We start from the raw sequence: 10,658 nt of genomic DNA, 5'->3' as shown, positions 1-10,658 counted from the left end.
AATGAGTAGCATGGAGTAAATGAGGTGCTCAAGGAATATAAAGAATGCAAGGAGAATCTTAAGAAAGAAATTAGAAAAGCTAAAAGAAGATATGAGGTTGCTTTGGCAAGTAAGGTGAAAATAAATCCGATGGGTTTCTACAGTTATATTAATAGCAAAAGGATAGTGAGGGATAAAATTGGTCCCTTAGAGAATCAGAGTAAACAGCTATGTGTGGAGCTGAAAGAGATGGGGGAGATTATGAACAATTTCTTTTCTTCGGTATTCACTAAGGAGAAGGATATTGAATTGTGTAAGGTAAGGGAAACAAGTAGGGAAGTTATTGAAACTATGACAGAGGAGGAAGTACTAGCACGTTTAAGGAATATAAAAGTGGAAAAATCTCTGGGTCCTGACAGGATATTCCCTAGGACCTTGAGGGAGGTTAGTGTAGAAATAGCAGGGGCACTGACAGAAATATTTCAAATGTCATTAGAAACGGGGATGGTGCCAGAGGATTGGTGTATTCTCGTGGTTCCATTGTTTAAAAAGGGTTCTAAGAGTAAACCTAGCAATTATAGGCCTGTCAGTTTGATATCAGTGGTGGGTAAATTAATTGGAAGTATTCTTAGAGATGGTATATATAATTATCTGGATAGACAGGGTCTGATTAGGAACAGTCAATGTGGATTTGTGCGTGGAAGGTCATGTTTGACAAATCTTACTGAAATTTTTGAAGAGGTTACAAAGAAAGTTGACGAGGGTAAAGCAATTGATGTTGTCTATATGGACTTCAGTAAGGCCTTTGACAAAGTTCCGCATGGAAGGTTAGTTAGGAAGGTTCAATCGTTGGGTATTAATATTGAAGTAGTAAAATGGATTCAACAGTGGCTGGATGGGAGATGCCAGAGAGTAGTGGTGGATAACTGTTTGTCAGGTTGGAGACCGGTGACTAGTGTGCCTCAGGGATCTGTACTGGGTCCAATGTTGTTTGTCATATACTTAATGATCTGGATGATGGGGTGGTAAATTGGATTAGTAAGTAATTGGTAATTAGTAATTGGATTAGATGATACTAAGGTAGGTGGCATTGTGGATAATGAATTTGGATTTCAAAGTTTGCAGAGAGATTTAAGCAGTTAGAAGAGTGGGCTGAACGATGGCAGATGGAGTCTAATGCTGATAAGTGTGAGGTGCTACATTTTGGTAATGTTACATACCCCGTAACTGGGTTAAAAGACCAGCAGAAATGGAATGATATGTTGGAGTCTGGTGGTGCTATAACTACAGGTATTTATTAGTAAATTAAGGAATACAGTATCAAAAATGGAAATATACATATAAAACAGGTTAGCAATGATAAATACAGAAGTGTAGGAATAAGAATCAAAAACCAAGCTCTATCAAAGTCTAGGGGTAAATGAATTGTCATAAGAGAATATAGAGTTCAGTTCGTGTTGAGGTAGTTGTTGTGTTGCAATGTTGGGGGGGGGGGAGAGAGAGCGAACAAGAGATTGAGCAGCTGCAGCAGGCAAACCTTCCGTCGTCTTTGTACTATTGGGGTCACCGGTTATGACCCATTCCAGGCTAGACCGTTCTTCAGTGATGGACTCGTCACCCAGGCAAGGGCGGACACACACACAAGTCCCCACCAGTCTGCCTTCATCCACCGTGCTCTGGACCGATTCTCCTGAACCGATCCTCCAGGCCCCCACCTTTCTGTGGGTGCACAACACTCTTTCAGTGTCCACTGGTGTGTCTGAGGGTGTCTCCACCAGACCTGTCTTTCATCCCCAGTGACGGGGTATCAGCCATCCATCAACTCAACATGTCCATGTCCATCAAACTGGCCACTCCCTGCTGTCTCAGCAAGTATGTTAACGAGCAAAGAAGTGTCCTTGTAGCAAAAGATTGTTTACCTTTCCATCAGTGAAGAAGCCATAATACTAAATCATCTGTGTGTGTCTCTCTCTTATCTGTGGCAGATGCCTCTACCTCTGTTCTTCATCTCTCTCATTAGCAGCATAGTTCCCGGGGGGGGGGGTCACTCAGGACCCCATTTCCATCTGGTTTGTTCAGCACACATAACAGTAGGAATAATCCAAATAGGACATACATGGTAAAGGTAGGGCATTAAAGAATGCAGTAGAACAGAGTGATCTAGGAATAATGGTCCATAGTTCCCTGAAGGTGGAATCTCATGTGGATAGGGTGGTGAAGAAAGCTTTTGGTGTGTTGGCCTTTATAAATCAGAGGATTGAGTATAGGAGTTGGGATGTAATTTTTAAATTGTACAAGGCATTGGTAAGGCTAAATTTGGAGTATTGTGTACAGTTCTGGTCACCAAATTATAGGAAATGTCAACAAAATAGGGAGAGTACAGAGAGGATTTACCAGAATGTTACCTGGGTTTCAGCACCTAAGTTACAGGGAATGGTTGAGGAAGTTATGTCTTTATTCTTTGGAGCGTAGAAGGTTGAGGGGGGACTTGATAGAGGTATTTAAAATTATGAGGGGGATAGATAGATTTGACGTAGATAGGCTTTTTCCATTGAGGGTAGGGGAGATTCAAACAAGAGGACATGAGTTGAGAGTTAGGGGGCAAAAGTTTAAGGGTAACACGAAGGGGAATTTCTTTACTCAGAGAGTTGGAGTTGTGTGGAATGAGCTTCCAGTAGAAATGGTAGTGGCAGATTCGGTATTGTCATTTAAAGTAAAATTGGATAGGTATATGGACAGGAAAGGAATGGAGGGTTATGGGCTGAATGCGGGTCAGTGGGGCTAGGTGAGAATAAGTGTTCGGCAAGGACTAGAAGGGCTGAGATGGCCTGTTTCTGTGCTGTAATTATTATATGGTTATATGGATGAGGAAGTGGATGGATGTGTTAGTAAATATGATTATGACACAGAGTTGGGAGTGTTGTGGATGTCTGTCCACAGCAGGACATTGATTGGATACAAATCTGGGTGAGAAATGGCAGATGGAGTTCAACCCAGATAAATGTGAGCTGGTTCATTTTGGTAGGTCAAATATGATGACAGAATATAGTATTAATGATAAGATTCTTGGTAGTGTGGAGGATCAGAGGGATCTTGGGGTCTGTGTCCATAGGAGACTCAAAACTGCTGCGCAGGCTGACTCTGTGGTTAAGAAGATATACGGTGCATTGGCCTTCATCAACCGTGGGTTTGAGTAAAGAGCCGAGAGGTAATGTTACAGCTATATAGGACCCTGGTCAGGCCCCACCTGGCGTACTGTGCTCAGTTCTAGTCACCTCACTACAGGAAAGATGTGAACTATAGAATGGTTGCAGAGGAGATTTACAAGCATTGGGACGCATGCTTTATGAGAACAGGTTGAGTGAGCTCGGCCTTCTTGTAGTGGCGGAGGATGAAAGGTGAGCTGATAGAGGTGTATAAGATGAATGAAAGGCATTGATTGTGTGGATAGTCGAAGGCTTTTTCCCAGGGCTGAAAGGTCTAACACGAGAGGGCATACTTTTAAGATGCTTGGAAGTATCTACAGAGGAGATGTCAGGGGTGAGTTTTTTTCTGCAGAGTGGTGAGTGTGCAGGATGAGTTGCTGGCGACAGTGGTATTATATACAATAAATTTATTATATACAATAAATATAGGCAGCATGGAGTAAATGAGGTGCTCGAGGAATATAAAGAATGCAAGGAGAATCTTAAGAAAGAAATTAGAAAAGCTAAAAGAAGATACAAGGTTGCTTTGGCAAGTAGGGTGAAAATAAATCCGAAGGGTTTCTACAGTTATATTAATAGCAAAAGGATAGTGAGGGATAAAATTGGTCCCTTAGAGAATCAGAGTAGACAGCTATGTGTGCAGCTGAAAGAGATGGGGGAGATTTTGAACAATTTCTTTTCTTCGGTATTCACTGAGGAGAAGGATATTGAATTGTGTAAGGTAAGGGAAACAAGTAGGGAAGTTATTGAAACTATAACGATTAAAGAGGAGGTAGTACTAGCACGTTTAAGGAATATGAAAGTGGAAAAATCTCTGGGTCCTGACAGGATATTCCCTAGGACCTTGAGGGAGGTTAGTGTAGAAATAGCAGGGGCACTGACAGAAATATTTAAAATAGACAATAGGTGCAGAAGTAGACCATTCGGCCCTTCGAGCCTGCACCGCCATTTTGAGATCATGGCTGATCAATTACTATCAATACCCAGTTCCTGCCTTGTCCCCATATCCCTTGATTCCCCTATCCATAAGATCCCTATCTAGCTCCTTCTTGAAAGCATCCAGAGAATTGGCCTCCACTACCTTCCGAGGCAGTGCATTCCAGACCCCCACAATTCACTGGGAGAAGAAGTTTTTCCTTAACTCTGTCCTAAATGACCTACCCTTTATTCTCAAACCATGCCCTCTGGTACTGGACTCTCCCAGCATCTGGAACATATTTCCTGCCTCTATCTTGTCCAATCCCTTAATAATCTTATATGTTTCAATCAGATCCCCTCTCAATCTCCTTAATTCCAGCGTGTAGAAGCCCAGTCTCTCTAAACTCTCTGCGTAAGACAGTCCAGACATCCCAGGAATTAACCTCGTGAATCTACGCTGCACTTCCTCTACAGCCAGGATGTCCTTCCTTAACCCTGGAGACCAAAACTGTACACAATACTCCAGGTGTGGTCTCACCAGGGCTCTGTACAAATGCAAGAGGATTTCCTTGCTCTTGTACTCAATTCCCTTTGTAATAAAGGCCAACATTCCATTAGCCTTCTTCACTGCCTGCTGCACTTGCTCATTCACCTTCAGTGACTGATGAACAAGGACTCCGAGATCTCTTTGTATTTCTCCCTTACCCAACTCTACACCGTTCAGATAATAATCTGCCTTCCTGTTCTTACTCCCAAAGTGGATAACCTCACACTTATTCACATTAAACACCATCTGCCAAGTATCTGCCCACTCACCCAGCCTATCCAAGTCACCCTGAATTCTCCTAACATCCTCATCACATGTCACACTGCCACCCAGCTTAGTATCATCAGCAAATTTGCTGATGTTATTTTCTATGCCTTCATCCAAATCGTTAACGTAAATGGTAAACAGCTGTGGTCCCAATACCGAGCCCTGTGGCACCCCACTAGTCACCACCTGCCATTCCGAGAAACACCCATTCACAGCTACCCTTTGCTTTCTATCTGCCAACCAGTTTTCTATCCATGTCAATGCCTTCCCCCCGATGCCCTGAGCTTTGATTTTACCCACCAATCTCCTATGTGGGACCTTATCAAATGTCTTCTGAAAATCGAGGTACACTACATCCACTGGATCTCCCCCGTCTAACTTCCTGGTTACATCCTCGAAAAACTCCAACAGATTAGTCAAGCATGATTTACCCTTGATAAATCCATGCTGGCTCGGCCCAATTCTATCACTGCTATCTAGATATGCCACTATTTCATCCTTAATAATGGACTCTAGCATCTTCCCCACCACCGATGTCAGGCTGACAGGTCGATAGTTCTCTGTTTTCTCCCTCCCTCCTTTCTTAAAAAGTGGGATAACATTAGCCATTCTCCAATCCTCAGGGACTGATCCTGAATCTAAGGAACATTGGAAAATGATTACCAATGCATCCGCAATTTCCAGGGCCACCTCCTTTAGTACCCTAGGGTGCAGACCATCTGGACCTGGGGATTTGTCAGCCTTCAGTCCCATCAGTCTTCTCATCACCGTTTCCTTCCGAATGTCAATCTGTTTCATTTCCTCTGTTACCCTATGTCCTTGGCCCATCCATACATCTGGGAGATTGCTTGTGTCTTCCTTAGTGAAAACAGATCTAAAGTACTCATTAAATTCTTCTGCCATTTCTCTGTTTCCCATAACAATTTCACCCAATTCATTCTTCAAGGGCCCAACATTGTTCTTAACTATCTTCTTTCTCTTCACATACCTAAAAAAGCTTTTGCTATCTTCCTCTATATTCCTGGCTAGCTTGCATTCGTACCTCATTTTTTCTCCCCGTATTGTCTTTTTAGTTAAGTTCTGTTGTTCCTTAAACACTTCCCAATCATCTGTCCTCCCACTCACCTTAGCTCTGTCATATTTCCTTTTTTTTAATGCTATGCCATCTCTGACTTCCTTTGTCAACCACTGTGGCCCCTTTCCCCCCTTTGAATCCTTCCTTCTCTGGGGGATGAACTGATTTTGCACCTTGTGCATTATTCCCAAGAATACCTGCCATTGCTGTTCCACTGTCTTTTCTGCTAGGCTATCCGTCCAATCAACTTTGGCCAGCTCCTCCCTCATGGCTCCATAGTTACCCCTGTTCATCTGCAACACTGACACCTCCAAGCTGCCCTTATCCTTCTCAAATTGCAGATAAAAGCTTATCATATTGTGATCACTACCTCCTAATGGCTCCTTTACTGCGAGATCGCTTATCAAATCCTGTTCATTACATAACACTAAATCCAGAATAGTCTTGTCCCTGGTCGGCTCTCGTACAAGCTGTTCCAAGAATGCATCCCATAGGCACTCTACAAACTCCCTATCCTGTGGTCCAGCACCAACCTGATTCTCCCAGTTCACCTGCATGTTGAAATCCCCCATAACTACTGCGACATTACCTTTGCCACATGCCAATGTTAACTCCTTATTCAACTTGCACCCAATATCCATGCTACTGTTTGGTGGCCTGTAGACAACACCCATTTGGGTCCTTTTGCCCTTACTGTTCCTCAGTTCTATCCACACAGACTCTACTTCTCCTGACCCTATGTCCCCCCTTGCAAAGGACTGAATCTCATTCCTCACCAACAGGGCCACCCCACCCCCTCTGCCCACATTTCTGTCCCTACGATAGCACGTATACCCTTGTACATTCATTTCCCAGGTCTGACCTCCCTGCAGCCATGTCTCCGTTATCCCAACAACATCATAGTTATCCATTCGCACCTGGGCTTCAAGCTCATCCGCCTTATTTCTGACACTTCGTGCATTCAGATATAGAATTTTTAGCCCATTTCTCCTCTTTCTGTTTGAATGACATTTCAATGTCATTAGAAATGGGGATGGTGCCAGAGGATTGGTGTATTGCTCATGTGGTTCCATTGTTTAAAAAGGGTTCTAAGAGTAAACCTAGCAATTATAGGCCTGTCAGTTTGACATCAGTGGTGGATAATTAATGGAAAGTATTCTTAGAGATGGTATATATAATTATTTGGATAGACAGGGTCTGATTACGAACAGTCAACGTGGATTTGTGCGTGGAAAGTCATGTTTGACAAATTTTATTGAAATTTTTGAAAAGGTTACGAGGAAAGTTGACGAGGGTAAAGCAGTGGATGTTGTCTATATGGACTTCAGTAAGGCCTTTGACAAAGTTCCGCATGGAAGGTTAGTTAGGAAGGTTCAATCATTAGGTATTAATATTGAAGTAGTAAAATGGATTCAACAGTGGCTGGATGGGAGATGCCAGAGAGTAGTGGTGGATAACTTTGTCATGTTGGAGGCAGGTGACTAGTGGTGTGCCTCAGGGATCTGTACTGGGTCCAATGTTGTTTGTCATATACATTAATGATCTGGATGATGGGGTGGTAAATTGGATTAGTAAGTATGCAGATGATACTAAGGTAGGTGGCGTTGTGGATAATGAAGTAGGTTTTCAAAGTTTGCAGAGAGATTTAGGCCAGTTAGAAGAGTGGGCTGAGCGATGGCAGATGGAATTTAATGCTGATAAGTGTGAGGTGCTACATTTTGGTAGGAATAATCCAAATAGGACATACGTGGTAAATGGTAGGGCATTGAAGAATGCAGTAGAACAGAGTGATCTAGGAATAATGGTGCATAGTTCCTTGAAGGTGGAATCTCATGTGGATAGGGTGGTGAAGAAAGCTTTTGGTATGTTGTCCTTTATAAATCAGAGCTTTGAGTATAGGAGTTGGGATATAATGTTAAAATTGTACAAGGCATTGGTAAGGCCAAATTTGGAGTATTGTGTACAGTTCTGGTCACCGAATTATAGGAAAGATGTCAACAAAATAGAGAGAGTACAGAGAAGATTTACTAGAATGTTACCTGGGTTTCAGCACCTAAGTTACAGGGAAAGATTGAACAAGTTAGGTCTTTACTCTTTGGAGCGTAGAAGGTTGAGGGGGGACTTGATAGAGGTATTTAAAATTATGAGGGGGATAGAGTTGACATTGATAGGCTTTTTCCATTGAGAGTAGGGGAGATTCAAACAAGAGGACATGAGTTGAGAGTTAGGGGGCAAAAGTTTAAGGGTAACATGAGGGAGAATTTCTTTACTCAGAGAGTGGTAGCTGTGTGGAACGAGCTTCCAGTAGAAGTGGTAGAGGCAGGTTCAGTATTGTCATTTAAAGCAAAATTGGATATGTATATGGACAGGAAAGGAATGGAGGGTTATGGGCTGAGTGTGGGTCAGTGGGACTAGGTGAGAGTAAGCATTCGGCATGGACTAGAAGGGCCGAGATGGCCTGTTTCCGTGTTGTAATTGTTATATGGTTAACATTCCGTGGGTAGTAATCCACAGTGAGAAAATTTTTGTCTCTCAGTTCAAATGTCTGTGCCTGCAATTTGCCATGGAATGTCTGGGCATTCTGTGGGAGAAGATCAGCATGATTTTTGTGCAGTTTTCTGCATGCTTCACGTTGCTTTACATAATCTCACAGTTGTATACTCAGACCAGGCCACCACATGGTTTCCCTTGCTCTTACGCACGTTGGTAGAAGAAATGAAAGGGTTGACTATTTTCTGAACGGAGAAAAAATATAAAAATCTGAGGTGCAATGGGTCCTTTTGCAGCATTCAAAGAAGGTTCATGAAAATGATTCCAGGATTAAACAGCTTCTCACATGAAGAGTGTTTGATGGCTCTGGGTCTGTGTTCACGGGAATTTAAAAGAATGAGGGGTGACCTAATTGAAACCTATTAAATGATAAAAGGCCTTGATAGAGAGGATGCTTCCTAGGATGGGAGTCTAAGACCAGAGGACACAGCCCTAATAGAGGGGTGTCCTTTTAGAATGGAGATGAGAAGGAATTTCTGTAGCCAGAGAGTAGTGAATCTGTGGAATTAATTGCCTCAGGTAGCTGTGACCACCAAGTCTTTATATTTAAGACAGAGGTTGATAGATTCTTGATTGGTCAGGGCATGACGGGATGCAGGGGAAGGCAGGAAATTGGAGTTGAGAGGAAAAATTGATCAGCCATGATGAAATGGTGGAGCAGACTTGATGGGCTCAATGGCCTAATTGTGCTCCTGTAAGACCATAAGATACAGAATATTTTATGGTTTTATAGCCACTATGGAAACTGATAATAGAGCAGACTTGTTAAGAGCATCTCCAATATTCTATTAACCTAACCAATGGTATCCAATAATGAAACTGTAAAGGCAGGAAAGAAAATAAAATGATTCAGTTTGAATTAAAGATGAGAAGAAATTGTGTGTGTGTGTTTGTGAGAGAGCAAAATGCAGGATTGCAGCCACAGCAGGTCATCAGGAAAGCAACAGAATTGTTTATTGCAAGGAAATTAAATGCAAAATTGTATAAGTATCCTTAGACCTATAGGGTACAGGTGTGTTACATCAATCTCTTTAAAGCAGGCATTCCCAACCTTTATGCTATGGACCCCTACCATTAACTGAGAGGTCTCTGGACCCTAGGTTGGGAAATCCTGTTTTAGAGAAATATATTAATGAAGCAGTTCAGAAAATACTTACTTGACCAGTGCCTGGAATGGGCTGGTTCTCTAAAGAAGAAAAATTAGGCAGGTTAAGCTTGTATCCGCCAAAGTTTAGAAAAATGAAAAAGGGACTTGATGAAAACAAGTAACACCTGTGAATGTGGAGATGACATTTCCTCTTGCAGAAGATTCTAGAACAAAAGGTCACTTTAAAAATAAGGGATAACCTAATTATGGCAACTGTATTCTGTCAAAGGACTGAGAATTGCTGGAACTGTCCTCAGAGTGATAGACATGTTTAAGAAGAGGTAGATACATACTAGATAAGCAAGGGATAGAGTGAAATACAGAGCTGAGGATCATCCATGGGCATATTAAATGGATAGTATGAGGAGATTCAGTATGCACAAAAGATTCTTACAAATTGGGATCAGATGCACTCACTTTTATTCCAGAAAGTGCTGCTGCATTCAGTATTACCCTTTCATTTTGCTGGCACTATACAGTGCAAAACCCATTCATTTGCAGAACTTCAATAAAAAGTAAAATACAGCTGTATCTATACCTCTCACATGCTGCCTGCTGGAAACCTACCTGTCACCCTGTCTACTTTTCTCAGTTCCTTCGTCTCTGCTGCATCTGTTCCCAGGATGAGGCTTTCATTTGCAGAACATCAGAGATGTTCTTCAAAGAATGGTTTCCCTTCCTCTACTATTGCTGCTGCCCTCACCTGCATCTCCTCCATTGCTTGAACATCCCTATGTTTTTGCCGCCATAACAGTGATAGTTTCTTTTGTCCTTACTACCACAACATGAACCTCTGCCTCTGCATCATTCTCCACAACTTCTGCCTTCTTCAGTGGGATCCTACTGCCAAATACATCTTTACCTTCACTGCACCTGCCCATTCACCTCCTCCCTTGTCATCTTTCAGGACCCCAGGTGAGGCAACACTTCACTTGCAAATCTGTTGGTGTTATCTATTGTGTCCAGTGC

This window comes from Hemitrygon akajei, chromosome 14 (genome assembly GCF_048418815.1).
Source record: "Hemitrygon akajei chromosome 14, sHemAka1.3, whole genome shotgun sequence".
NCBI classification, from domain to species: domain Eukaryota; kingdom Metazoa; phylum Chordata; class Chondrichthyes; order Myliobatiformes; family Dasyatidae; genus Hemitrygon; species Hemitrygon akajei.
Note: the sequence above shows the minus strand (reverse complement) of the source record.